Source organism: Urocitellus parryii, chromosome 1 (assembly GCF_045843805.1).
Source record: "Urocitellus parryii isolate mUroPar1 chromosome 1, mUroPar1.hap1, whole genome shotgun sequence".
NCBI lineage: Eukaryota > Metazoa > Chordata > Mammalia > Rodentia > Sciuridae > Urocitellus > Urocitellus parryii.
Window position 1 is genome coordinate 142067309 of NC_135531.1, and position 17448 is coordinate 142084756.

The following is a 17448-nucleotide window of genomic DNA, read 5'->3' on the forward strand; positions in this document are numbered from 1 at the left end:
TGAACTCGGATGACTGAGTCTCAGAGCTGTGAGAAAAGTCTGCAGGGTCCCCCAGCCACCTCGCCTTTAGCACCCTGGCAGGACGAGACTATGAGAATTTAGGGCGAAGGGCACCATGTAGTTCAGCCCCTAACACTGACCCTGAGGGGCTCCCGGCCACTACCAAGGCAGGAGGTTGGGGGAAGAGGAGCCCAGGCTTTGGCAGTAGCCAGCTCTACCTGGCCCAGTGGACTCCAAGAGATCAGTCTGAGTGTTCCCTTGCTTATCTGTAACACAGTACTGTCACCAAAACTAGATGGAGAAGAGGCTCAACTCCAGGTCCTCTTCCCTTTTAGGTCGACGTGAATTCCGACCTAGAGGTCCTGGGGCTGTCTGGCCCATCTTAGGCTCCCTGAGGATGGCATTTCCCTCAGGAAATAAGCTCTAGTAGCCACTCTCCCTCCTCCTCCTCCTCCTCCTTCTTCACTCTCCCTCCTCCTCCTCCTCCTCCTTCTTCGGGTTTTATTGACTCCCAAAGGCTATCACCACATTGTATTGTCTTGTTGTAACTAGATACTGTGTACTGCAGACTTCATTATGCAGACATTGGGCCAAGTACTCTGTGTGAGTGTGTGGGTGTGTGTGGTACGTGTTGTGTGGTGTGTGTACGGTGCTGGGGTGGAACCAGGGCCTCGCACACGCTAGCCAAGTGCTCTACTTCCCCGGCTCTATAATTTTTTTTTTTTATTTCATCCTCACAGTCATCTTTCAGGACATGAATTATTAATATCACCATTTTATGGATGAATAAACTGAGGCTCAGAGATCTTACGGCCCAGAGGACAGAACTAGGAGTCTAATGGGGGAAATCAAGAACTCAGCTCTATGGAAGAAGGCCTTCCTGGTGGGGTCTCCCGGGGAGGTGGTCAGGCCCCACCCTGGTGTGAAACCGGAAGCTGGAAGACAAGGCTGAATGGTAAAGAAACCCCTGCACAGGGTGGGGGAGGCGCCAGAAGTGGCAGCTTCTCAAGTCCCTGTGAGCCAGATTCTAAGGGCCCTTGATCCTCCTCAACCCCAAAGCCCTGGCAGGGGAGGGACCCGTGGGGAGAGTAAGGGACTTTTTCAAACCCTCTCAGAAGTCTCTCCAGCCACTGCCCAGCACCTAGCAGTTACTCAATAAATATTTAATAAGTAAATATACACATCACTCAAACGGCCATCACAAAGTAGCCCCCTTGGTGGTGAGCTGCTCATCCGCCGGCCTCGGGTTAAGTTTTTGACCTACAGCCTCCCACTTTTTCTCTTCTCCCCAACCCCACTGGGAGGATGCATTGTTTATCCCCATTTTACAGCCAGGAAACCTGAGCCCGGTCATCTGACTCAAAAGCTCTTCCCACCCCTGTGTTAGCAGATGTCAAACCCGGACCACAGGAGAGGGCATGTTCACTGAGTCCCCAGAAACCCTCCCCATGCTGAGGGGGTTTCACGAATACTTAATGAATAAACGAATTGATCCTTCCACCCAACCTGGCCCAGGAGGAGGACGTAGCCACATCACAAACAAGATCTCCGCGTCTTTAAGATTCCCCTAATCCAGTGCCAGGCACACAGTAGGGACTCAATAAATATTTGTAGGATGAAAGGCCCTCTGGCCCCTAATGTAAGCTCCTCTGCACATAAATTTCAGCTCCAGGCACTTTGAAGTTCCCCCAGGGACAGCTGCTTTCTTGTTATCAATGCACCCCCAGCCCTCAGCCCCCAGCCCCTCTTGGCCCCCTGGGCCCATCCAGGCCAGGGACCTAGGGCCGCCAGAGCTGGGAGATAAGAATGATGGATGGACAGTTCCCTGGCTCCACGGAAGCCTGGAGTTTCCTGGGAGCGAGAGACAGTCTAGTGGTTCCAAAGCCCCTCGGAATTTGAGTGGAGAGAGCTCAAGGAGGGGTGGAGGCAGGGTCTGCAGCCTCCCTATCTCCTCAGAGATGCTGGACTCGACAGGCCGTTTCAGCGCCCCCGGCCGCCTTGATCTCCTTCCATGTCGACAAGGCTTCCTTTCAGCATGTGCCAGACACCAGGGCTCATCAGGGTAGCTTCCAGGGGGAGGCAGGAGCATGTCATCCCCTCTCACAACGCCCATGTCCCCTGGCTTCTGCTCCCAGGATCTGGACGCAGGACAGATCTGCTTCCCGGTTTGCAATTCCGTCTCTGTCATTGAGTTTCTGGCCAATGAAAACTTCATGATGTCCAGGCCTCGACTTCCCGTAAGCCTTGGGAGAGGCGTTCCTTCCAGCTCTACCGAGATGGGACCCTAAGAAGCTAAGAGAGAAGCAGATACGTCTGAAGGAAGTGAGGATGCTGCTTGGATGGCAGAGCCAAGCTCGTTCTTAGATCCAGGGGATAACGAGCTTTGGTTTGTTTAATTTAGAATCTCTGAGCCCCAAAGCACAAGGCTTCCTAGCTTTGGGTAGATTGGAGACACTGACCACGTTGCATCTCGAAGGACTGGGAAAGACTGAAACCTGTACATTTATTTTTGCCCTTCTCTTTTCTCTGGGTGTCAACGTCCTTGAAATTTTTAAAGATGTTTTTAAAATGCAAATGATATTTGAATATGTCTCCCTTGTTGAAGAAAATGCTAAGAAAGTGTTCTAGCTTCACCTTGAGTTGAAGCAACTTGGGAGGCTGAGGCAGGAGGATTCCAAATTTGAGGGCAGCCTGGACAACTTAGTGAGACCATGTCTCAAAATAAAAAATTAAAAGGGCTGGGGAGGAGGCTCAGGGGTAGAGCACCCCTCAGTTCAATCTCCAGTACCAAAAAAAAAAAAAAATTGCTCCTGACAAGGTACCCTCAATCCTGCACCATTCCCTTTAAATGAAGCAACACCACCATCTGGGAATGCACCCCCAAAACTCTCTCAGCACATTTCATATCTGTCTACCACAAATAGACACCCAAACTCATCAGACTCATTCCTTAGGATTTATTTAAAAGGATTTATTTAAAAAGAATCATCTCACACAGGGTCTGGGGCTTTCCTTCTGCCACTCTGCCCCGTGGCCTGGACATCCATCCATGCTGGCACCTCTGGATCCATCCCATTTCACCTAAGTGAAGTGGGTGCAGCTCTGGAGTCAGAGGGCTCTCCCTTCAGGGCAGCTTCAGTAGAGTGGAGAATTAGTCTATTTGGTCACTAATGATTCCCTTGTCTAAAGCAAGGCCTAGCAGGAGTGTCACTCAGTAACTGTAGGATGATTGAAGGAACAAATGAAAGAATGTGAGATGCAGTGAATCCCCCACTTCCGGTGATCATGTGGATTGCTTCTAGCTTTTCACCAATACCAGCACAATCAGTATCTGTGAATATGGCTCTGTGTATTCATTCTTGAGCATCAGTAGCTCATGGGGGGCTCCCCTAGAGCCCCAAAGAGCATTGTTTGGAATCCTGCATTCAGGCTAAAAGGCTTCACTTCATCTATGGGCTCAGGGAGCCCAGAGAGGGCCAACAGCTCCCCAAGGCCACGCAGTGCCTTAGGAATTGGCTGGAATCTTGGGAAGATTCTCTTGTTTCACTGACCCTCAGAACTTACACTTTCTCTGCTCTCTACCTCCCAAACTCCAGCCCAGGTACATCAAGACAGGTGACTTTAGGGGAAGAAGCTCTGATTCACTCACACAGAGAAGGAAGACCCTCCAGAATCAGAAGTCTGCAGTTTTCGTCCCATTACTAAGAGGGCAAAGGCTCTGGGAAAAACCCTTTTTTGCCCCGACCTTCAGGCCCTGTAAAATGGTCCTGCCAAATTCTTGGAGTGAGGATGACAAGAAAGATTCTGTAAAACGGAGAAGAGGCATAGGAATCTAAGAGAGGATTAATTTAATCAAAAATGCAGAAAATTTAAAAGCACTTTTCAGGTTAGAAGGTATATTCCCACTTTTACAAAGAGGAAAAATTATACATATAACTTACATTTTTAATGAGTTTGTATAAGTACAGGAAGGGTGACAGCAGTTACCAGGAACTGTCAATCATCAGCTGTTTCTGGGGGCTTAGAATTCCAGAGAAGAAAGGAAAACCGTTGGCCTCTTCTTGCTACGCTCACTCTTGTTGGATTTGGTGAAAGTTTGACAACACAAAATATATATTTATATACTAAGTGACCTAAAAAATATTGCTCCAAGAAAAAAAATTAAAGCAAAAGTCATGAATGAATCCATTTACAAAAGTTAAAATACAAATAACTAAGTGAGGGGGAGAAAGATTAAACCTTAGAACAAATAGATAGCAAATTTTAAAAACAATGAAATCTCTCTTTTTTCCTATCGAATTATAAGCAATGATGTTAAGTAAAGACCAAAGGGTTTCCCTTTAGAGTTGGAAGGAGGGTGAAAATGATGGGATTAGCCAGAAAGAAGGTGGGGTGCCCTTACCCCACACAGTGATGAACTGCTCCCCACATCCTGATAGAGCCATCCCCAGACCAAGAATGGAGGGCAGGTCAGTCTCCACTTCCCATGGCCTCCACCTCCTCCCCTCCATGGATTTGAAATCAATCATGGCGTCACTGGCCCACTGCCCTCCCCCCCAGGCACGCTCTACCCTCATCAGACCCAAATCCCTCTTCTTCTGATAAAAGAGTCCTGAACCTTATGATAAAACCAGAAATGATTGGTAAGGTGCCTGGTGCATGGAGATCATCCCCCATTCCCCAAAAATTGCCAGGTTCAGAAATGAGAATCCTGTTGAGGAATCAGAAGTCACCTTGTTAAAAGCTCTAACTGCTAGCAAAACTATCCACAAAGGCTTTATTTTGGTGGACTTTTATGCAAATACAACACCATGCTAGGAAAAGCCATTAGCAGTCCTCTGGCCAAATAGCTTTATTTTCTATAAGGGGAAACTGAGGCACAGGGAGTTGCTATGGAGAGCCCAAATCACATGATTAATTAGATGGAGAACCAAGGTCTCTCTTGTGCTCAGATTCTCTGCGGTCATGTTTGTGGAATGTATCTGCTCCCTGAATCCCTGCATATCAAACTCTGTTACCTCCCTGGTTATAGCTAGTCCACTTGGAGAAGGAAGTGGCCCTGGGGTTGTGCACATTAACGACGTTAATCATGTATTTAAGGGGCTGGGTTTGTATCTCAGTGGTAGAGCGCTGGCCTAGCAGGTACGAGGCACTGGGTTCGATCCCCAGCACCACATAAAAAAATAAATAAACAAACAAAATAAAGTTATTGTGTCTATCTACAACTAAAAATATTTTTTTTAAAAATAAAAAAAAAACGAGAAGGAAAATAACATTCCCAAAAGTAATAATAAATAGCATGGATAATAAATAGTAAATATTAATCAATAAGTAAGAAAACTAAAAACCATCTTAAATAATAACTTTTTTTTTCAAATTAAAATGCTAAAAGTCCTCTGATTCTGTCACCACATTCAACTGCAAAACCCAGGAGCTTGCTGCTGTTGTAGCACCAAGCCATTGTCTGTCTCACCAGGCAGGTCCCCCGGTCCCCCGTGACCGGGAAGATCTGCTCAGGGAGGATGGGACGGAAGAGAAGCCACCCCAGGCAGGAATCAGATCATCTAGCCCAGGATTCACTCCGAGTACTCGCCTACATCCTGCCTAAAAGTGTATCCTGGTGTGAAGCCGACATTGTTTTAAAATTCTCAAGGAAAGACTATAAAATGAGAGTTAAAAGTAGGGGTCAGGAAACCTCTGGTAAAGAGCCAGGTCATAAAGCCTTCAGGCTTTGTGAGTCACCCGGCCTCTTTGCAATGACTCAACTCCACCACCTTGGTCCAAAAGCAGCCACAGGCCATACACAAACAAACTAGCATAACTGTTTCCAACAACCTTTTACTTACAAAAACAGGCAGCAGAAAGGATTTGGCTCATGGACCATCGTTTAGCAACCCCTAGTTAAGAGCCTGGACTTGGGAGCCAGACTAGAATTGGAATCTCAATTCAGCTGCCCGGAGTGACTTTGAACAACTGGCTGAATTATTTAAGCCTCATCTGTAAAACGAGGATAATAATTATGCCTGGTGGGGGGATATCACTCAGCACAGGCATGGTGTAGGTGCTCAGTAAGTGGGACCTAAATAGGTAGGACACATCCCACTGTGCTGGAAGAGACCGGGGTTCTGATTCTAAATTGACTGGCACTGCCAGCCACTGAACAGTGTCTCACTTACCAACTCCATGTCCTCCCTGTGAAATGGGAAGAGAAACCCATGTATTGCCAGGACATTGATATACATTATCTGAATTCTCAAGGCAGCCTTTGTGGTCATGACTGTCCCCATTTTATAGAAGAGGAAACTGAATCATAGAGAGGTGACAGACATTTTTTTCTAGCAAGTAGTAGAAACTGGATATTTAAACAGAAACTGTCTGGCCGGGCTCAGTGGCGCACACCTGTAATCCCAGCGGCTTGGGAGGCTGAGGAAGGAGGATCTAGAGTTCCAAGCCAGCCTCAGCAAAATCGAGGTGCTAAGCAACTCAGTGAGACCCTGTCTCTAAATAAAATACAAAATAGGGCTGGGGATGTGGCTCAGTGGTCGAGTGCCCCTGAGTTCAACCCCCAATACCTCGCACACCAAAAAAAAAAAAAAAAAAAAGAGGCTGTATTTCTTTCCATTTACCACGTTGCCTCCCTAGAAAATGGGAGGAGATATAGGGCTACATGAACTGCTCCCATCCAACCAGCTGCAAACGCCTCTATCACCTGTCTGGTCCTCGAATCTCCTCCCGACATCCCTGCTCAGCACACCACAGGAAGGTGGTGAGCGCTGACCACCAGAAGGTCTTGGATTGAATGCACCTGTCACTGCAGCCCAAGAGTCCAAATGCTGTCTCTGAAGATTCCTCCACCCCAGCCCTTCCTCCTCCTTCTAGAAGATGCTCCCCTGAGTTGAGCACAGTGTTTACATCAGCTGTCTCCACAACCCTGCTCTACAACTGCTCCTCTGTCCGGGGACACGGCATGGAGGCCCCTCGCCTCCCTGCTGCCCAGCCCTGGGGCTGCTGCCGTGTCTAGGGAGACGGCACCATGTTTCTCCCCAGCAGGCTGAGATGTCATGTGTGTTAGTCAGCTCCTGCTGGAGATAACATCTGCACAGCCAGCCTGGGAGGCATGTGCTTCTTGCACTCAAGGGACAGGTTTGGGACACGGACAAGTCTGTCCTTGCCAAGCCTTTCCCTGGGGCAGGGAGCAGGGGTGGGAGAACATCAAGGAGAAACTCCCCCACCCCAGAGAGAAAGGAGTATCGAGGTCTGACTGGGTGCTCAGGAACCTCTGGGGCAGGTGGACTAGGCAGGCTGGCCCGGGAGGGCACACGGTCATTGAGCTGGGCTTCCTGAGGCTGGAGGATGAGAAAGTTTTCCCAGCTGCGGGCAGAGCTGCGGGATTGGAGCCAGGACCCCGGGTTCTGTTCCCAACTCTGCTGGGAACCTCCCATGGGGTGGACCAAGCGCATCTTCTCTCTGGACCTCAGTTTCCCCATCTGTGGCCCGACTAGGTAGGGCTCCTCCACCTTCTCCCAGAAGCTGTATGTTGAGTGGCAGGAGCTCAGAGCTCTGAGCTCTGACCAGCCCAGGGTAAGAATGCAGCCCTGCCTCTCCCTCCTGTGTGACTGTAAGCACGTGAGTTAGCCCCGAACCTGGGGCTTCGCATCTATACAATGGGATAGTGAGAATGTTCTCCATGGGCTCGGTATTAATCGTTAGCTCAGGAAACAGCAGTGGTTACAGCGGCCACTCAAGCACCACCCACCTGCACATTCTGAGGGTCTACACTTGGAGGGTGTAAGAAGGGGCTGGGTGTTGCAGGGTGTTGGCCTCCAGGTCCAGTTTGGAGGGACCCCAGGACTTTGGCTGCCTCTGCCACTGAGTGTCCTTCCCTCCAGGCCTTTGACTGCTGTAGGTCACCCCAGGCCACCTGCCTTTTCTGGTCCAGCGGTCAGTCCTGCTCACCCACCATGCTCTGCTCCAGTGCCATCTCCTCTGGAAGTCCTCCCTGCCCTCTCCCTCCTCTCCCTTGCTAGGCAGCTTCTATTTTGCATTGTCACTTGAGTACAGCTGAGCCATGGGCATGGCTGACTTATCAGACTCCTGTGGTGCATGTAGGGACCCACAAAAATATTTTAATTTTAATGTTTTTTTTTTATCAGAGGATACAAAGGAATATAATAACAATAAACAATTAACAACAAATCCAGCCCAGATTCACAGCACAGTGGTCAATAGCGTCAAATACTTTGTATTGGAGGAAGGGGTGTGTGCAGGCCAAAGTACCCAAGGCCCACACAAAGTCTCACTGTGACCTACATCTCAATGCTGTGTGTGCCTCCCTGCATAGCCAGGCCTGGTACAGGTGTCTGGACAGTTCCACTGAGCTAGGATAGAGTCAGTCCCACTCACCTCCATTCCCCAGGGCCTTGTGCATAGTAGGACTGGCAGTCAGAAGGCTCATAATATAGGCCCAGCATGGTGGCAAATACCTGTAATCCTAGTGGCTTGGGAGGCTGAGCCAGGTAGATTGTGAGTTCAAAGCCAACCCCCCTCAGCAAGGCCCTTAGCAATTTAGTGAGACCCTGTCTCTAAATAACATATTTTTAAAAGGTTTGGGAATGTGGCTCAGTGGTGAAGCACCCCTGGGTTCAATTTCCAGTACCAAAAAAAAAAAAAAAAAAAAAAGGCTCATATTCCAAAAACATTTCTTGAGCACCTATAATATGTAGGCAAGGGCTCTTATCCAGGATCCTCAGAAGAACCCCTGAATGTGGAAGTCAAATTTGGAATCTGCACATGTAACATGTACTTTCTACAAAAACACATGGGTGTCAGATTACCCAAGGGCTAGTGTCCCTGGGATGTTGAGAGCCACTGGTTAGAGCCTGCTATCCAACAGGCTTTTCACAGTTGGGGAAACTGAGTCCCAGAATGGGGAAATGACTTGTTCAAGGTCACACAACCAGCCAAGGGCACAGGCAGGCCTCTCTAAGCCTCAGCATCCTCGGGAGAAGACCCCATCACTCTTTGGCAGGGGGTGGCTAGAGAGGGGCCAGCCACGGAGGTGATTCTGTGGGCCTCTGGATTGCAAGGAGTCTCTCTTCTGAACCCCCCCACCGGCAAGCACATTCTCAGCCATCTTTCTCAACATGCCCCGGGCTCCTTCGCAGGAGGCCTGGTGTTGGGCCTGAGTCAGATGGAGATAACCTCTCTGAGGGACGTGTAAACATCCAGTGGGTGTCCAGAGCAGAAGAATGTAGGAATGGATTCTTTTCCTTCTGAGCACTGGACATCTTCTGCCAGATGGTGTCAAAGTTGCAACGGCCTGAGGCCCTTTGAGTCCCCATCGGGGGTGTGTGTCCCACAGGTCTTTTCAGCGCAGATGACATCTCCAACCTCAACCAGGAGGCTTCCCCAACGGCCCTGACCCCACAACTCTCCCTCCGTGAGCCTCTCCTGCAGCCCCACACTTTCCATAGCTCGAAGCCCAAAAGCCAGGGGTTGCCAGCTGTGGCCGGCCCTCGCCTCAGCAGAGTGTGAACGGCATGCCTATAGATTTTATGTGCAGACAAGTGGTTTGAATTTAAAGGGAGGGCACAGGGGAGCTCATTAGAAAGCTTACTTGTGATAAATAGATATTTGTTTTATCCTGCTTTTTAGAGAACCAAATCATAGAAAAATAGCACTGAGCTTGAAATGAAGCGACACCTCCCACCATTTCCCCCAACCAGCAACAATTTGTTTCCAAGATTTTTTTTTTTAATCTCTCTTTTCAAAACTTTGGTCAAAAGCACCAATCAGTAATGCACTGAAGCTGTGGGCCCAACCCGGAGACCAGAAAATGTGGCCAATGATCCTTCTGGAGAGGTCTGTGCCTGTGGGGTTGCCCAGGGCCCCACGTGGTCCCAGCTCTGAGGAGATGGAAGGAAGCAGGCCCGAGATGACAGAGGTGGGGGTCTGCAGACCCCTCAGCCAACCACACAGCTTTGAAAAGAAAGTGTTAACAAACTGTTACCAATGTCTGGAGAGAAGGGGTGGGGAATGGATACTGTCCCCATCTTTAATCAATTCTTGTTGCTCTTTGCCAGTTACTTGATCTAGGAGAAGAGCCAGGATCTTTTTGGGGTCTGTATGGAATGACCTGGAATCCATTTTTGGAACCAGAGACTATGTCATTGAATTACACCATACCCATGCCTCGCCAGGGAGCATGTGCCTGCGTGCATGCACACACACACACACACACACACACACACACACACACTACCGGCTCTGTTCAAACGCCAGGGTCCCCACGCAGCCTTCCCCTCAGCCCTGCACGCAGACCCCATCCCACTTCCTAGGGACTTGCAGTGAGCTTGGCAGGTCCCTCGCTTCTGGATCTGATTATGCTCTGCCTGACTACATATGCAAACAAAAACCGGAGGATGCAAAGGCCCATTCACACTGACAACAAAACACAACAGAACAAAAGCATCTTAGGTCAGAGGCACCAACAGCCTCTCCTCACAGGTCTGTTGTGACAGTTTAAGCACCTGTAGCTATTGGCAGGAAAAGAAATGCTTGGCACTCTCGACTGTCATTTGTTCTCCCAAAGCCCCAATATTAAAAGCTTGCTCCCTGGGGGAAGTTGTATGGGAAGGTGCTGGAACCTTTAAGAGGTAGGGCCTAATGGGAGGACTTTAGGTTCCTGGGGGCGTGACCTGGGAGGGGATTGTGGGATCCGATCCTGCCTGGCTCTCTTTTGCTTTCTACCCATGGAGCCAGTGGTTTTGATCTGCCCTCATGTCCTGCAGTGGGCTCCTACCCCTTCAGGGACCAATCAAGCAACCAAGGACCATAGAAATGGAACTGAAGAGATCATTTGCCAGTGATTAATCAGTGTGTGGTCATTACTTTTAAATTACTAACTTTATCCTTGACCCCACGTTGGGAAGTATCTCAGCAGTTCATCTTCCCGCCTTACCTAAGCATCTCCCAGAAGGGTGGCCCTTAGGCCTTTCTAATCCTGGCCCTGGGCCACCACTGCTGATGCAGTGAAGACTGATGGGGACTGTAATCTGCCTTCCTCAAATGTCCACTCACGGTGACCCACATCTGTCCTTGGGGACTTCTCACATCTGCTGCTCCTTTTCCTGGAGAACCTTGGGGTTCTGTGAAAACAGCTCACCTGCCCCACCTCCAGAGCCCCCTCATCTTTTTAAGACCAAAGTGGAAAATTTCTAGAAAAGAGAAGAAAATCTTCCTTGTTGTAGTTCAAATGGAATGTCAGGAGGTGGAGGTGTCCTGTGTTTTCATCTGGCAAAAATAGCCCAAGTTGACCCCAAATCTTAGGTCTGTGGACTCCAGGGTCATATCCCTCAAATCATGTGGAAAGTCATTTATTTGCCCCTTCTTCCTTTTATCCAGTTCTCCCAAAGCCATGACCACATAGGAAGAAATGAAAAGGATCCTGGCACGGTGACACACACCTGTAATCCCAGCAGCTTGGGAAGCTGAGGCAGGAGGATCTAGAGTTCAAATCCAGCCTCAGCAAAAGCAAGGCACTAAGCAACTCAGTGAGACCCTGTCTCTAAACAAAATACAAAATAGGGCTCGGGATGTGGCTCAGTGGTCAAGTGCCCCTGAGTTCAATCCCTGGCACCTCAAAAAGGAAGGAAGGGGGAAGGAAAGGGAAGGGAATCTGAAGGAAAGGAAAGAAAAATCTCCATTTCAAAGAAAAAGGTTATAATTCAAGCAGGATCAGGTGACCGGGGCTCCCCCCTGGGTAGCTGTGACCTTAGACAAGCTCCTCCCTGGGACTCAGCTTCCCTGCCTGTGTGATGGGCTGATTCCTGACAGCCTGTCTGGAAGTTAAGATGAAGCAAAGGAACCAGGTGTCTTAGGCAGAGATGGATTTCCATGGCCACTTCCCTGCCCATCTCCCTCCTGCCCTGAGGGTGTTGCCACAGCTCCTCCAGCCTGGCAGGACTCCCCCGCCCCCGCACCCCCCCCCTCTGCTCGGGCTAATCCTGCACCCCACCCTCCCTCCCAGCAGGTCACATCAGAGATTTTTATTTCATTCAATTTTGTCTTGGTCACTCTGATGCCCCCAGTCCCCAGGAGGTTCTGGAACCTAGCAGGAATTCAATACAGGTTAATGCATGAGTTGAAATAATGAGTTGACAACCCGCCTGGTGACACTTGTGGCCCACACCCCTCTGTGAGCTGCTCCCTCCCTTCTCTTCCCCTTCCTCTGCCTTCCTCCTCTCCCATCTGTCTGCCTCACTTGCTGCCTGCAAGGCCCATGTGTGCCCCAGCCAACACCACCCCCATGAGCCCAGGCAGGTAGGTCCAGCCCTCCGCCCCCTCCGCCCCCAAGGCACCAGGCACCTTGCCCATCACCAGAGCCTCCAGGTCGGTAGCTGGCCACGGTCTCTGCAGAGGGCAGACACGTGAGGGGACAAGCCTCACTCCACCCACAGGCAGTGTGAGCAGGCCCCTGACCCTGCCAGGGTAACCGTGGGTCCAAGTCTTCAAGACTGTCCAAATAGAGGCAGTGAGTGAGCAGGGACATGTGGGTCCCTGATGCCAGTTCCCAGGCTTCCCAGAGCCCATGAGCTCCAGCCCTGGCAATTGACCCTAACATCTCTTATGAAATGTATTATCCAAGCGTAGCCCCAAAGGAAGAGTGCGGACGGAGAGAGGCATCATGCCCGTGTGGCCTGGCACTTGAGTAGCTTATTAGCTGTTCTCCAGGGTGAGTTTGTGTTTCTTAGAACCCAAGTATGACATGTTCAGTTAGCCACTGTCCTCTGTCGGGGGCACATTAGCACTGCAGCTACAGGCCGCCAGAGTTTACAGACTGACACTCTATTGCCCACTCTACCCTCGTTGTCACTACCTACACACGCCAGAGGGCACACAGTAGGAAGGCACAAGTCATATTGATTTAATGTACAACTTGTAGTACTGGGGATCAAACCCAGGGCCTCACACAGGCTAGGCAAGCTCTGCCAATGAGCTGCACCCCCAGACCTTTTTATTTTTATTTATTTACTTGTTTATTTATTTACTTAAATTTGTGGTACTGGGGGTTGGATCCTCAGGGCCTTGTCCAGCACTGAACACTTCCAGAATTCTTTTACATTTTATTTTGAAATAGGGTCTCAACTGCCCAGGTTGGCCTCAAACTTGTGATCCTCCTGCCTTAGCCTCCCAAGTAGCTGAGATTACAGGCCTCCACTGCTACTCCCTGCTTAATGTACTTTTTTTTTTTTTTTTTTTTTTGGGTACTGGGGGTTTAACTCAGGGGCACTTAACCAGTGAGACACATCTCTAGCCCTTTTTTTGGGTATTTTATTTAGAGACAGGGTCTCGCTGAGTTGCTTAGAGCCTCACTAATTTTCTGAGGCTGGCTTTGAAACCAATTTCAAGGTTTAGAATGCTCCTACCTCAGCCTCCTGAACCACTGGGATTACAGGCATGGCCCACCACACCCAGCTTATTTTTTATTCTGAGATAAATTTTATTCTTGATAAGTCACTGAGGCTGGCCTCAAATTTGCAACTTCCTGCCTCAGCCTCCCAAATCGCTGTGGCTAGAGGCCTGCCTGACTTAATGTACACATTTTTAAAAGATATGCATATGGTTTTTGTTTGTTTGTTTGTTTGTTTTTTTTTGTGTGTGTGTGTTGGTAAAATGTATAAGACATAAGTTTACCATTTTAACCATTTGTAGGTATATGGCTCAGTGACTTTAGTACATTCTTGATATTCTTCTATAACCATCACCACTGTCCAGCTCCAAAATGTTTCTATTACGCCAAACAGAAATTCTGTACCCATTAAGCAATGGCACCCCAGCCCCTGATAAGTAACTATTTTACTTTCTATCTCTGAACTTGACTATAATAGATACCTCATGTAAGTGGGGTCATACAATACTTGTCCTTTTGTGTCTGGTTTATTTCATTATCATAATATTTCACTCAGATTGTAGCATATATCAGAATGTACACCTTTTCGTGGCTGAATAATATTTCATTGTAAGTAAAGACCCTATGTAGTTTATCCATTCATCTGCTGAAGGACACTTGGGCTGTTTCCACCTCTTGGCTATTGTGGATGAGTTGCTAGGAATGTTGGTTTACAAGTACCTATTTGAGTCCCTGTTTTCAATTATTTGGGCTATATAAGTAGAAGTGGAATTCCTAGGTCATCTTGTTTATTTAGTTTTTTGAGGAACTGCCATTTTCCCATGGCCAACTACATCATTTTATTCTTACCAGCAAAGAGCTAGGACTCAAATTTCTCTGTGTCCTTGCCAATACTTGTTAGTTTATATATTTATATTTTTTTTCTCTTAAGAATAGCCATCCTGGGGCTGAGACTGTGGTTCAGTGGTAGAGTGCTCACCTAGCATGTGTGAGGCACTGGGTTCAATCCTTAGCACCACATAAAAATAAATAAAATAAAGGTATTGTGTCCAACTACAACTAAAAATAAAAAAAATAGCCATCCCAATAGGTACCCATTGGGTATCCTGTTGTGTTTTCAATTTTCATTTCTCTAATGACTAATGATGTTGAACATTGATTCATGTGCTTATTGACTCTTTGTGTATCACCTGTGGGGAACTGTCTGCTTGAGTCTTCCATCCATTCTATAAATGGGTTGATTTTGTTGTTGTTGTTGTTGAATTATAGGAATTCTTTATATATTCTGGATATTAATCCTTTATTAGATACATAATTTGCAAATATTAAATATTTTCTCCCATCCTGTGAGTTTTCATTCTTTTGATAGTCTCCTTTGATGCAAAAAGTAATATTTTAATATTAACACAGATATAAAAATGTTTAATAGTTTTAATATATTTTTAATTAGCTGTTGATGGGCCTTTGTTTATTTATTTATTTACATGCAGTGCTGAGAATCTAACCCAGTGCCTCACGCATGCTAGGCAAGCGCTCTACTACTGAGCCACAACCCCAGCCCTAAAATAGCTAATATTTTTAAAGGAATAATTTAATATTGATGAAGTTCTTTTTTGTGTGGCCTGTGTTTGGGGTGTCCTATTTAAATCATTACCAATTTCAAGGTCATGAAGGTTTGCCCTATGATTTTGGGGGAGTTTTTTTTGCCCTATGTTTTTTTTAATATTTATTTTTTAGTTGTAGTTTAACACAATATCTTTATTTTGTTTATTTATTTTTATGTGGTGCTGAGGATCGAACCCAGGGCCTCACATGTGCTAGGCGAACGCTTTACCGCTGAGCCACAACCCCAGCCCTTGCCCTATGTTTTAATCTCAGAGTTGTATTGTGAAAGCTCTTAGGTTTAATTCTTTGATCACTTTGAGTTAATTTTTTTTATGTATGGTGTAAAGTAAGGGTCCAGCTTGTGGACTTCTGTTACATTTGAATATCCAGGTTTCCCAGTAGCCTTTGTTGAAAACCATCCTTTCTCTGTTAAATGACCTTGGCACCTTTGTCAAAATTCAATTGACTGTACATTTGAGGATTTATTTCTAGGGCCTCTATTCTATTCCACTTGTCCATATGACCACTTTAAGCCAGTTTCTACTGCTTTGGTCAGCATGGCTTTCTAGTAGGCTTTAAAATCAGGAAATGCGGGATCTCCAGTTTTGTTTATCTTTTACAAGACATTGTATTGTCTTTGCGGATCTTAAAACACTCCATATCCCTTTTGGAATAGAATCTGCTTTTCATAGCCATCCCTGGTGCTGTGTGAACATGCAGTCTGTCACCTGTAGCTTCTGCAAAGTCCTCCATGGCTGCTCAGCCTCTGCCCTAGCCAGGGGCACCAAGGTTCCTTCCAATTCCCTGTGACCACGATAAGGCGGCCACACACACACCGTAAGGCAGACCTTTCCCCGCCTGGGCCCTTCTGTGTGAGGGTCTCTGTGATATCGCCTGTCCAACCACTCGTGCAATAACCATTACTAATACTTGGGGACCCCTTTTTACATGCCAGGTGCTAAGTAAGTATTTCCTGTGCATTCTCTCATTCTATTATCATAATAACAGCTCTGCACTAATGGGCCACCACTGGGAAACGAAGGCTCAGGCAAGCACACCGTAAGGAAGTGTCTGAGCCAGAATCTGAGCTCAGAGCAGCACTCCAGTCTCCACCATGGAACATCAGGGCCCCGTTTACAAATCCTTTGGCTTCCCTGAGTGCTGACCTCAGGCTGACTGCTCTGTGAACACCTGGCCCTGGGGTCCTGGAGCACAGAGAGGGAAAGGGAGCAGCCCAATGTGACCAGCAGAAGCCGAAGGAGCACAGTGGGGCCTGGAACCCAGAGAGTGTGACCCCCTGCCCATTCAGAAGCTCTGGCCAGCAGTCAGGAGGAGAAGGGTCATGCAGCGTGCAGCTCCCTGGGTGAAGGCCCTTCTGGCAGCCCATAAATCCAGCAGGGCCCTGCTGATCCTGTTTACTGGATTAGTGGACTGAGTGTCTCCATATAAATCACCCCAGGATGATTTACAGGGAACGGCCTGAAGGTCTTACCAATGTGGCCCCCAGGGAGGGGCAGATAAGTGCCGCCTGATTCCCCTCAGCCTCCTGCTCTGTCCAGCAGAGGTCTGATATCAGGGACCCTCCTGCTCTGCCCACCTCCACCAGGGCCAGTCTCTTACACCTGGGTTTGAACCTGGTTCTCTTCTTGCAGGCTCTTTACTCACCTTGGAGGCTCTGCAGGCAGAAGCCCTGGGACTTTTGCAAAATTGCCACTAGCAAACAGCGCAAAGGAAGAATGACAAAACAGGAGGGACAGATGGTGCAAGGACAAAGACGGCAAACTTGAGGGGAAGGGGGTTGCGATCTTCTTTCACCCCCATTTTAAAACAAGAACGCTGGAACACAGAACAGTTTACTTGCTGGACCAAGGTCAAGGTCGCGAAACTTGAATCCCATTGGTGGAGGTGAGATGCCAGCCCAGGCAGCCAGAGCCGTGAACTTCCCCACTCCTGCATAGAGAGCTCTTCTTCTGTTCGCCCAGCGCCTCAATTCAGAAAGGTGGGACCGAGACAACAAAGGCAGGAGGTGACACTGCTGTTTAAGAATGATTCTTGCCATTAGAAGAGCCAGGATTAAAGTCCCAGCTCAGGCACCTACAGGTTTGTGGCATAGACAAGTCACTCGGGTCCTCTGTGCCTTGATTGCCTTATCTGTAAAATGGGGACAACAGAGGCTTCTCTTATAGGACAGTAGGTCCCTTTCCATAGATTTTGATTAACAAATAATAACATGATGCATTAAAAACGTGCTCAGCTCACTACCAAACAAGTAGTTAAGCATGCCATAGCTGGTAGCCCAGGAGCCAGGGCTGGAGGATGATTTACCCAGGGAATTCCAAACAGGATGGGGCACAGCAGTGTGCAAGGGAGACCCAAGCCAGAGAGAGAAGTGAATTCTAAGAGAAAGGGCCAGAAAAAGAGTCATGGAGAGG